The sequence below is a fragment of the Cryptotermes secundus genome, unplaced genomic scaffold (genome assembly GCF_002891405.2).
Source record: "Cryptotermes secundus unplaced genomic scaffold, Csec_1.0 scaffold2654, whole genome shotgun sequence".
Taxonomy (NCBI): Eukaryota; Metazoa; Arthropoda; class Insecta; order Blattodea; family Kalotermitidae; genus Cryptotermes; species Cryptotermes secundus.
In genome coordinates this window covers 15,983-23,412 of record NW_019733907.1, presented here as the reverse complement: position 1 = coordinate 23,412, position 7,430 = coordinate 15,983, and the positions used below count along the sequence as shown (strand labels likewise).

Sequence of the window (7,430 nt, the reverse complement as noted above, 5' to 3'; positions counted from 1 at the left end):
AGGCAAATAATTTTAAATTCTGGATGCCGACCAAAGAAGGGGAGGCATGTAACCATGCAATTTTAGTATACAGACTGCAGGGAATTTTTTTTTATTGCTAGTGGGGTGGGACTAAATCCCTTGCACTGCAGCCACTTCTGGCCTATTGTACCAGCCCCAGATGATAGGTGAGGGTGATTGTGGAGCAATTGGTGGAATGAAGATTGGCAGGGGAAACCAAAGTACACTCAGAAAACCTGCCCCAGTGCCACTTTGTCCACCACAAATCCCACTTGAACAGACCCGGGATCGAACCCGGGCCACTGTGGTGGGAAGCCGGTGACTAACCGCTGGAGCTATGGTGCGGCCTCTGCAGGGAATTAGTCTTTGTGATGAAATCCCTCTCCTCTACGATAACTGCTAAGTCACAATATCCCAACCATTTCCAGTGTAACTTCATATTCAATGTACATGTTGCAAATCTACACAATATACAAACCATTATACTGTATTTACTTTCAATATTACTTCTACTATAATTGCAAACTTCCAAGCTACCCTACAATCAACAAGCAACAGTTACGTTCATCCCGCTCAATGTCATAACCTTAAAAACGTGGTAACATACCTGAAAATATTGTAAATAATCAATTAAGAGATTTCCAGAAGATAAGTATATCTGACATACAATATCATAGCTTTACAAGAAGAAATACTGTATGAATGTCTCAGGCCACAGACTGGAAATCTCAACTTCTGTGACAGTTTGCCCACTCCCTTCTGACTAGCACGAGGGTTAAGAATAAATGTAATCACACTTCCACTACCCCCACTTCATGTCTTGTGGTCAAGACCAGAGACTTCTCCTCTCCCCCCTTCTGGGTGACAAGCTGACCCTTACAATTACACCACTTCCCTACCCTGCAACACCGTAACACAAAATTTGTGGTACAGAATGAGGGGCATAATCAGCTTAAGGCAAAATAACCCATGAATAAGGAAAATGAATCAAGGTGAAATATAAGAAATGTAGAATTTTGCAGCACCTCTTTATTCAGCCTAGAGAACACAACACATAAAACCTTGTGAATAAACTGGAAGGCAATTTCAAAACAACATAAATAAGCTCAAGGAAATTAATCAACTCCAACACATCCATTTTCAGTAAAATAATTTTCCTCCATTTACTATGGAACACAGAGTGTTTCCTTCAGGCAGTATCGCTGCATTGTATTGCAAATGAAAAAAGAGAGGAACAAATTATTATAAAAAAAGTGCAAAATTAGAAAACGCTGCAAAATTTTAAGGCAATACAAAAATGGCGTTTTGGATGTTTAATTGTCATCTTCAGCATCACCTTCCTGCTCCTCATCAAACTCTGCATCCACATAAGTAGTTGCCTTCTGGGAGGCAATTTCAAAAGAACAACATAAATAAGCCCAAGGAAATTAATCAACTCCAACACATCCATTTTCAGTAAAATAATTTTCCTCCATTTACTATGGAACACAGAGTGTTTCCTTCAGGCAGTATCGCTGCATTGTATTGCAAATGAAAAAAGAGAGGAACAAATTATTATAAAAAAAGTGCAAAATTAGAAAACGCTGCAAAATTTTAAGGCAATACAAAAATGGCGTTTTGGATGTTTAATTGTCATCTTCAGCATCACCTTCCTGCTCCTCATCAAACTCTGCATCCACATAAGTAGTTGCCTTCTGGGAGGCAATTTCAAAAGAACAACATAAATAAGCCCAAGGAAATTAATCAACTCCAACACATCCATTTTCAGTAAAATAATTTTCCTCCATTTACTATGGAACACAGAGTGTTTCCTTCAGGCAGTATCGCTGCATTGTATTGCAAATGAAAAAAGAGAGGAACAAATTATTATAAAAAAAGTGCAAAATTAGAAAACGCTGCAAAATTTTAAGGCAATACAAAAATGGCGTTTTGGATGTTTAATTGTCATCTTCAACATCACCTTCCTCCTCCGCTTAAAAATCTGCTTCGTAATAAGTAGGTACGTCCTGGTACTGCTGGTACTCAGATATCAGGTCAATCATGTTTGATTCTGCATCTTTGAACTCCATCTCTTCCATTCCCTCACTGGTGTACCAGTGCAAGAAACCCTTGTGCCTGAACATGTGTGTGTACTGCTCTAAGATACGCTTGAACGCTCCTGGATGGCAGTCGAGTTACCAATCAAGGTTGCAGCCGTCTTCAGTCCGCTGGGTGGGATGTCACAAACATCAGTTTGAAGGTTGTTTGGGATCCAATCAACATAGTGGCTGCTGTTCTTGTTCTGCATGTTGGACATCTGTTCATCAACTTGTCTCATGGACATGCATCCTCTGAAGACAGCAGCAACTGTGAGGTAACGGCCATGACATGGGTTACAGGCGGCCATCATGTTCTTCGCATCGAAGATTTGTCGAGTTAGGTCGGGTACAGTCAGGGCTCGGTACTGTTGGCTATCACGGGAGGTGAGAGGAGCAAAGCCTGGAATTAAGAAGTGCTGACGTGGGAATGGGATCATGTTGACAGAAAATTTACGGAGATTACCATTCAGCTGACCTGGGAACCTGAGGCAAGTGGTCACACCAGACATAGTGAGGGACACCAGATGGTTCAGGTCACCATATGTGGGTAGCGTGATTTTCAGCGTCCTGAAGCTAATGTCATAGAGGGCTTCGTTGTCAATGCAGTATGTCTGGTGAGTAGATTCAATCATCTCGTTCATTGATAATATCGCATTGTAAGGTTCAGTCCTATCGCTGGGTACCTTTAGCGAGGGTAGAACTGAGTATGTACTGATTATCTTATCTGGATATTCCTCTTCGAACTTGGAAATAAGCAATGTGCCCATGCCAGAACCAGTTCCACCTCCCAAGGAGTGAGTCAGCTGGATACCCTGACAAAAGTCACAATTCTCCACCTCTTTCCTTAACAGATCCAACACAATGTCCACCAACTCAGCACCTTCATTGTAGCGACCCTTAGCCCAGTTTTTGCCAGCACCTGTCGAACCATGAACAAAGTTGTCCTGTGAGAAAAGCTGACCTAAAGGCCCGCATTTGACAGACTGCACTGTGCCGGGTTCAAGATCCACCACTATGGCGCGGGGAATATGAGTTCCTTTGTTAGATTGTCTGAAATAGACATTAATTCGCTCATGTTGGAGGTTGTTGTCACCATAGTAGTTGCCAGCTTGGTCGATACCGTGCTCATCACAGATGACTTTCCAGAACTGGAGAAAAAAAGCATAAGATGAGCTTGAGATCTACCAAACCAGTCAATCATAAATGTAACAGTTTTCACATTTGTTAATTTATTCACTTCATTTATTTTCGCTTAGCTTTGACCGTGGGTTTGAGACATCCATAGCACAGCTTGGACTGCCTCGCAAAAATTGCTGAATATTACAAGTATAAGTCTTGTAAATATCAGGCAAAATGAAAAAAAGTAACATAGCTGGATGTTAAATACCGATACTATTTCTTGGAATTTTTACCTGCTTGTATGGGTAGAAAACACAACATCTCTTTGTTGTTTATATAATGTGGTATTCCAGTGTTGAAGTCATTATCTTTATGTGCGCATTCTCAGGTTATCCAGCTCCCTAGTCCGTCCAGATTCATTTACTTACACTTACCTACTTTCATGGAGTACAACTCTCTTTGACACTATTCCCTTTAATTAATTCACTTTGATGTAACCCTGAAGGGAGAGGTGAGTTAAATGTGAGAGTTTTGGCTAGTGTCAACCTACAAATGCTTTCCTACTGAGTTTATACAGGGTGTGAAGGGTGTCCTAAGAACGAAATGAAACTTTGAAACTCCTTAGACGTTAGATTTTTCCTTTTCCAGGATTAATACAAATAGCTAACAGCTGCGCTATAAATTTGAAAGAACAATGTTCTAATCCCATGTAGAGGGGTCACAGTCTTTCAGTATAAGTGGCCAGCTGCTTGCCCAGTCACAAAATAGGCCATTCATGAAAACTGAAGATTCACTACCATGTGTGACTGTCAGCTTATGAATGACTGCTGCATGGAGCTGATTATGTCATTTGATGTCAGTTTATGTACATCATGATTTTCTACATTGAACTAAAAGGTTTTTGCAGAAAGTGGTAGTGGCCTCTAACTCTTCTACTCTGAACCACAAACAACTCATCTTTAGATATGAACTGCTCACACTGAAATCAAAATTTGTTTATATTTTTGGATATATACAAGTACGTACATAATTTTCTGGAAGGGCTCGTGGTGAAAGTGGTAGTGGCCCACTTTTACTCCAAACAGATTACTACATATCACTTACAGTGACAGGAATCAAAATTATTTTCGCAGTTACAGCATCATAGTTCTACTATGGTAACAATCACATGGGGAAATTTCCCTACAGCGGTTGAATGAAGAATATCGCTACTCATTACACTTGCAGGTCAATATGCAATATCCTTTTATTTCAGATTTACATGTTGGAATGATAGGAAAAAATCTGGATAGAAAGCGAATTTGGAAATGTTTAGACCCTTTTCAGAGTTCTCTCTGTAGAAAATCTGGAAACTTAGAGACCCCTTGTCTACTGTCCGCGACTGCTTATTCAATATATCCACAGCTACCCTCCATAACTAAAGGCAGTTTCCTCCATCTGCAACAAGAGGCCGCAAGAGACCCACGTAACATGGCATTGGAATATGTACATCACAAAAAATGGGGGGATGTCAATTACTATAGTCCGTCATCAGGTCTGTCTAGATGTCGTTCCATAATCAAGTAATCTACGACAATTTCGTTTCCAGAGCATTCCACCCCATGCACAAAACTTTGTAATGAATAGGGCCTGGATTTTTTTAAAATGTATATGCGGATATGTAAATGCATATTTTGAGAGTTTTTGACCATTACTGCATATTCTAAATATAAGAGCATATTTCTGCATACATGTTTGAAATTAAGGATTTTCAATATTCTCTAACAACATCGGTTTTGCCTGTGTTTTGGACATCCCTTGCCAGTTGCTATTCTCAACTCTCTCAGTAATGACACTTTTACCACTTACAATACAAGCAGGTAGCTTGGCTATTTTGAAAGGGAGGGGGTGGGATTTTCCTACATTCCTTTGACCACCACAGCAGACAGTAGCATCAGAGGGTTGGTTTTGAGAGAAGTCTCTTCAGTTAATGTGTTACTTTTTTCTTTAACAGTCTGCATCAAAAAAGTGTTCGTGTACTGAAAATGCCTAAAGAAAAATGCAGCAGTAGATATTTAAAAAACAAGTGGGTGTCGGATAATAGTGACTATTCATCAGACGGTGTCATCGTGTACTGTCAAGTTTGCGCAAAGGAAGTAAAATGTGAAAAGAAATTTCATCTTAAACAACACCCAAGAACGACTGCACATATTATGGAAAAGAAGGGGAAGAACAGCACACAACTATTACTTCTTACACAGTTCAAACCCAAGTCCTCTGTTAATGCATTTTCAGCCGATCTTTGTAAGGCTTTAGTATGCAGCAACATTCCATGGAATAAATTAAGCAATCCAGATATGTGATCATTTCTGGAGAAATATTGTGTAATTCAAAACATCCCAGATGAATCAACTCTCAGTAAAAAATTATCTGCTTTTGGTGTATGAATCTACTCTGGAGTCAATCCGTTCTGACATCGGAGGGATATCTGGATATCAGTGGATTAGACAACTGATTTATGTAGCCGATACATTGAAATTTCGTAGTTGGTAAGCTACATCCAGACAAACCCGGCAACCCTCATCTTCTTGCTTGCAAAGTACTATAGAAAACCAACCATAGCACAATAGCAAGATTTGTAAACGATTCTCTGCGACTACTATGGCCATCTGAAATTGAGAATAATTGTTGTAAGGTGTGTGTATTACCCACAGATGGAGCTTCCTATATGTTGAAAGCAGCAAAGGCCTTACAAGTATTTTATCCAAATTTTATACATGTACCCTATTTAGCGCATGGATTACACCGTATTAGAGGAAAAATATGCACACAGTTTCTAGCTGTTAACAATTTAATTGCAAGTGGAAAAAAACTGTTTCTGAAAGCACCAACTCATGTCCAGTTCTACAAAGACTGCCTACTTCAGGTTTTTCTGCCACCTGAACCTGTCCTAATTAGGTGGGGGACATGGTTATCCACAGTTTCATTTTATCAGGAGAATTTCAATCAAGTAAAAGAAGTGGTTATAGAACTTTAAGATGAGTATGCATGTGTCCGTGAAGCAAAAGTGGTGTTTGGAAGTGATACTGTTTATCAAGATGTGAATTTTATCCATGCATATTTTTCTACAGTTTCAAAGCCACTGAGAGCTTAGAATCTTGTGGTGCACTTGTTCACTGAATTTCGCTCCAGATGAAACTGGAGAGAAGATGTTGGATGCAAGTTAGAAATGATGTTGAATTCAAACATAGGACTAAAAAATATTCAGTCAATCAGTCAGTACTTGAGTGGAATTAGGATATCTTTGCCAGATGAATGTTCTGAACCTTTGGCGCCAGTGTACAAACACTGTCCAATCACATCAGTTGATGTGGAAAGATCATTCTCAGCCTATAAACTAATTTTGACGGACAACAGACGTAGTTTGTAACCAGAAAACCTTGAAAGACTTCTAGTTGCCTATTGTGATGCTACTTTCTGCAGTGAATGATGCATGTAAATAGGCGAGTCTGAATAAAGTGACCTGTTTAAGTGAATATTGTTTTATTATTGGTGCACATTTTAGGTGCTTTTAGCACATAGATCCGGGCCCTAGTAACGCGCCATGGCAGCAAGCAGTGAAAGGTCCAGTCAACCACAAAAAATATTACAACGGGACAGTAGAAGACCCATTGAAAAGCAAGTTTCATCAGAGAATATACCAAAATTAAAATATATATGCAGTAGAACTTGGTTATAACGTCATGAAAGGGACCTAAAAATAGTGTCGTTATAAACGAATGTCGTTGTAACCGAAATGGGCACTTCCACAGTAGCCTTATGTTAGTCACGTAAAAATCTACCAAAAACTCGAAAAATAGTGATGCAAAGTAACTGTAATAGTATGGTACAATAGGCTAGAAGTGGCAGCAGTACAAGGGACTTAGTCCTACCCCACTAGCAATACAAAATAATAACTGTAATACACATTCGGCCAAAATGGTTTGCTGCTTGCGTCCTGTATGTAGGACATTCGTCCGTTTAAGGTTAAAATGTCTTATTCAACATGTGTAAATCTTTACCTTTTCACCAATTGCATTGCCGCACTGTCCAACTTGGATATGAATGATCGAACTCATGGTTGCTACCTCGATTTCTAAGAACGGTAACTTAACTTAACTTATGAAACTCAGTAACATCTTTTCTTCTAGCGGCTTCTATTCACCGGCGGGAAACATAACCGCCATGACCTGCCGTGACGTCATGAACGGGGGG

General features: G+C 39.6%; 1 pseudogene; it reads right to left on the bottom strand.

The window, feature by feature from the left end:
* Window positions 1–1,009: 1,009 nt before the first annotated feature.
* On the bottom strand, window positions 1,010–7,405 carry LOC111868377 (annotated as a pseudogene).
* Between the last annotated feature and the right edge of the window lie 25 nt (window positions 7,406–7,430).